The sequence below is a fragment of the Rhincodon typus genome, chromosome 1, assembly GCF_021869965.1.
Source record: "Rhincodon typus isolate 14 chromosome 1, sRhiTyp1.1, whole genome shotgun sequence".
Classification (NCBI taxonomy): Eukaryota; Metazoa; Chordata; class Chondrichthyes; order Orectolobiformes; family Rhincodontidae; genus Rhincodon; species Rhincodon typus.
The window spans coordinates 57,140,378-57,146,766 of NC_063332.1; the positions used below are offsets into that span (position 1 = coordinate 57,140,378).

The window sequence follows — 6,389 nt, forward strand, 5'->3', positions numbered from 1 at the left end:
CAACGGCAGAAACAGCCAAGCTACTTACCAGCCTGACTTGGAAATACATCGCTGTTCCTTCACTGTCACTGGGTCAAAATCCTGGAATTCCCTCCCTAACAGCATTGTGGATCAACCCATAGCAGGTGGACTGCAGTGGTTCAAGAAGGCAGCTCACCACCGCCTTCTCAAGGGCAACTTGGGTCGGGCAATAAATGCTGGCCAGCCAGCAATGCCCACATCCCACAAATGAATTTTGAAAAAACATGTCATTCACCATCCTACTTGTTTGGTCAACCTGTATGCTAAGTTTCTGTATACCTGGTATGAACATGATTCTTTTTGACCATCAATTTTAGGCTAGGATTTCAAACAAGTGGGAGTCTGGTGAGGTGAACATCCAGAGGAATTTTGAACCACAACCATCCTACAACTGCCCAAAATCAGAGTTACAACTAGATATGAGTTGCACCCCCAACTCCAAAATTTATCAATGAGGCAGATAAGGTAATGACATAATAAAGAGAAGTCATGAATGGAAGAGTCACTGTACTGTGTATGCAATAATAAATAGCCATCACTGAACAGTAGCTGAAGTTTCCCACTTTATATTCCAGCCTTCAATGTAAAACACTAAAGTTTTATTTTCATAAAACATGATAAATACTGAAAATTTTGTTTATGTAATTTTCTTGCAATATACTGAATGTTATTTGACTTTGTCATTTGAATTAACATCTGTTCATTATGTAATACAATAGTTACCAAAGGTTATTGGAGGCAAAATTTGACTGTCTTCCAGAATCGGTATGAGACTATGATGTACACTTAACCATCATTCTTTCCTTCCAATGCAGGCAGCATGCAAACATTTTGCTACCTGCTGGCTTAAACGCTACCTTCATGTTGCATCATGCTAAATGTGCTGTTAAATGGCTGCAGCCCTCAGCAAGGGGCCCAAATACATACAAGGTGAGCATGCCTGAAAGCAAACTTGCACCACTAATAGCCAGCCCACACCTTTGAAAGAGTAGGTATTTTCTGAATGCAGGTAGAACAATGACAAGTCTTGTAACAAGACAGAGATGTGTTCAGAAGCAGCACTTCGAGCATTGATGTATGAAATGGACAGGACAAAAGATGAGACAGAAGGCCAGGAGGCCATCCAGACAAACACTGAGATGGGAATAAATACGGATAACCATTTCAGTCAAACATTTTAGTTGCAGTGCTGCAGTTTAGTGACTCACATAAATGGCAAAGGTTAGCAAATTTATCTTCAAAAGTCATGTCTTATTTCTGAACCATTAGCCTCAAACACTGTTCACTCACCAAACACCAATATGACTCATATTTCATGCTTATAGCTTCACCTCACATTTGCATGATTAGAACTGTTGCAAGTCTCAAACCCAACATGTCATAACTGGCATACATTACCAATGATTCAACATGCTCAGCAAATCCCCAAGAACAGTGCCGCACATTCATTCTGATATCTTCCTTTCACCTGTAAAAGAAGTTGGTGCAATACTAGACACAGCAGCACCTAAGCAACAGGATCCATATTCTTATTCCTACGGAGGAGACAATGATCTCCATCATTATGGTGGACATGCATGACTGAGGCTGTGGTCAATGATGGGTCCAAAGCTAGTGAAAATGACAAATGCTCATATCCAATCATCTTTCTCTGAACTGATTCCCACATTGGTCCACAATCACCTCTGATTTACAAGATACAGATGGTATAAACATGCACTTCTTGCTCTCTCCAAGCAGAAATGAGGAAGAAACAGTACAATTTCCTCTTACTTGCCACCACCAGCTAAATTACTCACATGGGACATCTGTTACAGAATAGTTTAGATGGAAACTGGATGTGGCAAAACACAAGACACAAGTACTTGCGGTCAGGACAGAGTAGTGCAGGTACAAGCTGACAAAACTTGAGACTGCTCACAAGTTCTGCTGCAGAGGACTCAGATGAAGACTTTGAAAGAGTGCTTTCTCTCTGAACACCTGACAGTAATACAGCCTGCCACTCAGAGTCCTTCTTCATCCCCTACCAGCTGTACTCCTCTTTATTGCCTGTACTCATTCTCCCTGTCATGCTGCAAATCAAGAAGTTTAGAAACAACTGCACCCATGCATGAGACCATGTGGACCGCTTAAAGTCAATGCTTTCAGTATGGCTCACATAATTCCCTGCACACTTCAGCAACTTTAAGTAGCAACCCGAAAGCACTTGCACAAACTCAGCAAATGCCAGCACAGACCAATCAGCAACTAACCTGAAAGTAGTATTTGATCCATTTAATCTCTTTAACTTGGGATATCCTTCCTGTTGCGGAATGCACTTTCAGCTATGTGAGGTTAAGAGGGGGCATCAGCTGGAGCACTCAGGTTAAAAATGGCACCACTATTGTCAAATCAGCATTACACATTGCCAATCTGTATAATCTGAATATTTCTGATACTTGCTTCCCGCATCTAGACTAATCATTTTAACAGAATTTAAGTGCTCAACACAATGGCAGGCACAGGCTGGGGCCTGAAGTGACAACCGTGGTATCATAAATTGGGCCGTATGGAACCAAAATTGCAACAATTGTTTTTTTCTGAAAATAATTACATCAAAACTAACCAGGAAAAGCAGCCTCTTGAGCATAATACTCAGGGAAATCTTGTGCCCATGATCAATACCCTTATGTGATTCACACTCAAAACATAAGAGGAAACAATTGGAGTAACAAAACTATTTTTGTTATTTAGAGCAAAGTGCGATTAGAACATAGAACAGTACAGCACAGGAACATGCCCCTCAGCCCACTATGTCTGTGCTGACCATGCATTATGGTCCAGCTTTCTGTAACTGAGAATTTCCAACTGGTTTTTAAAAAGAAGTTATTGCTTAAGAATTATTAAGCAATAATTCATTACTCGCTTTGGTTATGTAAGAGTACAGAAGATTCTGGATGATTCCAAATAAATTTTTACTTTTTTCCTTTAGTGATGCATTCCATGATATTGGATGGCAAATGTCATTGTTTCATGTATGGTTATTCCATGTGACAATTTATTCAACTACTGAATTAAGGAGAATAAATCTGAACAGCGTAGTCTCTCTTAAGAGCACGTAAGGAGGGAGTTAACAGGAATATTGCAGCTGTTTAAAAAATCCAGTGATGTAGACGAGTAGCTTAGGAGCTCTTGAATTAAATCTTAACATAACAAATTTATTGCACTTTTATTGAATATTTTCTTCTTTCCTGGGACATGCACATACCTTTTCTCTGTTATGGAAATAATGAGAAGTGAGCTAGCATTTGCTTGAACAATTCATACATGAACCAATCAGTTTAACACAGAAGTCAAGTCTATATAGCACAAGATTGGGATGGAATTATTTCCAACTTGACAGTGTAATTGTCGTACAAAATATAAGGTTACTCGTATGACAGTGTAATTGCTACATGATGATATAAGGTATTTTTGTGTTTCTCCTTAGATTGTGTTTAGTCTAACAGAGTAACAGACAGTATCACTGTCATCATACTATATTTTGTTCTTCATTGCAGGTATCAGAAAGATCTAAAATAAATTTTAGATTTAAGATAATTTTTCACTAAAATTGTATTATTTCAATGAAAGAAAATCAGCAATGGAAAGCGAATATGTAAATTTTATAGAAGTTGAATTATAATGGATAAGACAATCAACTAATTATTGTTCATTCAAATGTTGTGTCCTTAACTGAATGTTTATTTTGCTGTTGGCTCAATGAAAAGTAGAATCTTCCTACCTCTGCAAAATATTGATATATTTGATTAACCAAATCAGATTTCCATCAGTTACATCTCATAGCATATTTTCTAAATCTGTCCAAAATCATAAAACATGATTTCTTATAAATTACTTCATTAATTTACATGTAAAAATATTATTTATGATGTATTTATAGTTACTGGATCTTCAAGAATATTGAATGACAATTGAAAGTCTGCAAATGTATCAGTTCCAAGGCATGTAACATTTTTACTCAATAAGAGATGCACTGAGATGATAAGAGAGAGACATTTCTTCTGATGAAACAAATGTGGGTGAAGGTAAGTGTAGCAATAAGTCATTCACACCTGAAAAGGTTTTATAAACTATTCAGAGCTAACCAATAGTATCTGCAATGGCAGTCAGGTAATTTCCACCTTAGGCAATGGTAAATAATTCTAATGATGGTTTATTTTGCTGGCTGTTATTCAGTACCTGGACTGGAATTGTTAATTCATGGACATTAACACTATTGGATTTAACTGTAATTCCTCCCTCAGTCAAATACCGTCCAAAATTTATTGCTCAGACTCACCCTATAAATAATAGATATTTATTATTGGTTGTTTCTGCATGTGAAACTCTAGGTTATTTTGATTCACCAGCTTCAGTGGCAGAAAGTTATGTCAAGTAACACAAGGTGGTATAAAAGTATATTTGAAAAGTGTGGGTCAAATCTTTCAGGAGTGAATTTAAGGAACACGTCTATGTCCAAGAGAGGTAAAAGTTCTGCAAACAATGTGCTAGATCAATTACTAATTTCAAACTTGAGATATCTTTAAAGCAAAGACAATATGGGATATCTGATAAACTTTAGTGACAAATGTAGGTAATTTAGCCCAACAAATCTGCTCTGCAATTCAATAAAGTCATGTTGGCCTGCAACCTAACTCCACGTATAAACTTGAACCATTTTCTTTGTTTCTCTATTTCCACAGATGATTCCTAACCTGCCGAGTTTTGTCAATATTTTCTGTTATTGCATCAGATTTCCAGCATTTGCAGTGTTCTGATTTTCCATACATCGGCAGGTTAGGAATCATCTGTGTAAATAGAGAAACAAAGAAAATGGTTCAAGTTTATATGTGGAGTTAGGTTGCAGGCCAACATGATTTTATTGAATAGCAGAGCAGATTTGACGGGCTAAATTACCTACATTTGTCACTAAAGTTTAAAAATTTGTGGAAAGAATTGGAACACATATAAAATAGGCAGGAATGTCAGACTTTCGAATCACAAATAAAATCTAATCTTTTATTTTCATTTCTCTTTTTATAGGAAGCCTTACCTGCATCAAAATCTTCTGTCATAATTGTATTGTATCTATTATAGAATTGCTTCCCACAATGAAGAACCACTATTGCTTACCAATACTGACATGCCAACTGATTGCCTTATCCTGTAATCTGTGGGAAATTATGATATCCTTTATGTGAAATTTATCATTTTAAGTCATTCTCCAAATGAGTGAGAAGATTAAAAACAAACATGTTCGTTACATTTTATATGAGTCTTCCTGTTTCATTTACTTCCCTTTGCTCCATACTAAAAAGGTACTTAAATATGACATAGTCAAGGAACCATGTGCAAGAGGTAACTATATAGGCATTGCTGTATTATTAGCAGGATGAGTACAGAGCAAAGCATAGGTGGAATTTGTTGCAAGAGGACAATGTTCTGTTGCACACTCAATGAGTCGCCTTTGTATGCACAAAGCAAGAATTTTAAAGCACTGCTGGAGCTACTTAAAGCACAGCAGCAGCAATGCACTCCACTAAATTGATTGAATCTTTAATTGTTTGTTGGAATCAGTTGCAACATAAATATGTGCCAGTTTCTGATATGTGAAATCTCAAAAGCAATAGTTAAAGATCAAGCTAAGCACTGAAAATATTTCATAGACTATAGAACTTCATAGTTTTTGATGGTATGCTGTGCACGGCAGCTGTATTCATTTTAGAATAGCAAATAGCAGATATACAAGGATAAAGGGCTATACAGAAGGAAGTTGTTTCCAAGACTTACATATATTATAGAGTGACAAATGACAAGGCTAAGAATACAGCAAACAAAGCCATTTTGCATTTCAACAATTCTGAATATTCAGCATTGTTCGATTGGTTGACATTACAGAGCTGATTTTATGATTTTTTTTCTCTGGCGAACAACCTCACTTGCTAAGAGTTGATCTCTGGAATCTGGGCTGGCCACAATTCTGCTCCAGAAATAAATGGAAAATTACTGTTAGCACCTTATCAGCATTTCCAACTCAATAAGCACTCACATTGGGCAGAATTTTGTATCAGAAGAAAAACTTTGAAATCAGCCTTAATTTCCTTCCATTTTGCTTAAGCAGATTCATATCTCTCAAGAAATATTGAAACTAATATGTTTACCCAAATAGGGATAGCAATAAGTTCTGACTGCAAATGATCAGCAATCTTGAGAAATGGACATAACTTTTTGTGCCCTTTGAAAATGGATCTGGAAGTGGGTGTAAAGATAAAGAGATAAGAGTTGGAAGGCAGCAAAAAATTTATCACACCAATTCTGGATTTTGCACAAGACAAATGGTACAGCAG

General features: G+C 36.7%; 1 long non-coding RNA gene across 1 annotated transcript; it reads left to right on the forward strand.

Moving 5' to 3' along the window:
* Window positions 1-235: 235 nt before the first annotated feature.
* LOC125484739 lies at window positions 236-5,208 on the forward strand. The gene is made up of 4 exons (XR_007263557.1): window positions 236-486; window positions 837-951; window positions 3,944-4,088; window positions 5,086-5,208. It is a non-coding gene; the product is annotated as an uncharacterized LOC125484739 (long non-coding RNA).
* The last annotated feature ends 1,181 nt before the right edge of the window (window positions 5,209-6,389 follow it).